Source organism: Penaeus monodon, chromosome 20 (assembly GCF_015228065.2).
Source record: "Penaeus monodon isolate SGIC_2016 chromosome 20, NSTDA_Pmon_1, whole genome shotgun sequence".
Lineage (NCBI taxonomy): Eukaryota > Metazoa > Arthropoda > Malacostraca > Decapoda > Penaeidae > Penaeus > Penaeus monodon.
In genome coordinates this window covers 41,591,274-41,591,856 of record NC_051405.1, presented here as the reverse complement: position 1 = coordinate 41,591,856, position 583 = coordinate 41,591,274, and positions in this window count along the sequence as shown.

Sequence of the window (583 nt, the reverse complement as noted above, 5' to 3'; positions counted from 1 at the left end):
TTCTATTTTTCTCTTTCTATTTTTCCCTCTTTCTATTATTCCCTCCATTTTCTCTCTCTACTTTTCTCTCGTTCTATTTTGCCAGCAAGGTAAATGAATAAATGTCATTTAGCGAAACGTTCGGTTCCGCGACGGCGCTGTCCTCCCGGCGGGGCAGAGTGCTGGTTCAGCTGCAGCAGGCGGCCTACCTTTCACCACGCGGCCAGGGCGGGACGCTTTTGATAACGCGAGCACGCAGCGAGATAAATGGTCGAGGATAAATGAATGTTGAATGAGGTGATTATAGAATGTGTATGAATGTTGCACGTCTAGGAAATCCCCCCCCCCCCCCCGAGATGACCAGCTGTGGCGGAGGATGTAGATATATAGCGGCCTCTACCTTTCATTCAGACAATGTGAATGGTGCTTTGTGAGTTGCCACTTTGCAACCCTAGGCTACCCTTGGCTCCCCGCTGCCTTTCTGTTCGTCGGCCGTGCTGTCTGAGAGCACGGGGAAGCCCTTAGGTTGATGAGCTTAATGACAGGCGCGAATTCTTTTATTTTTTTCAGGCCGAGGAGATTTGAGTAGATGGATGGGCTTGTC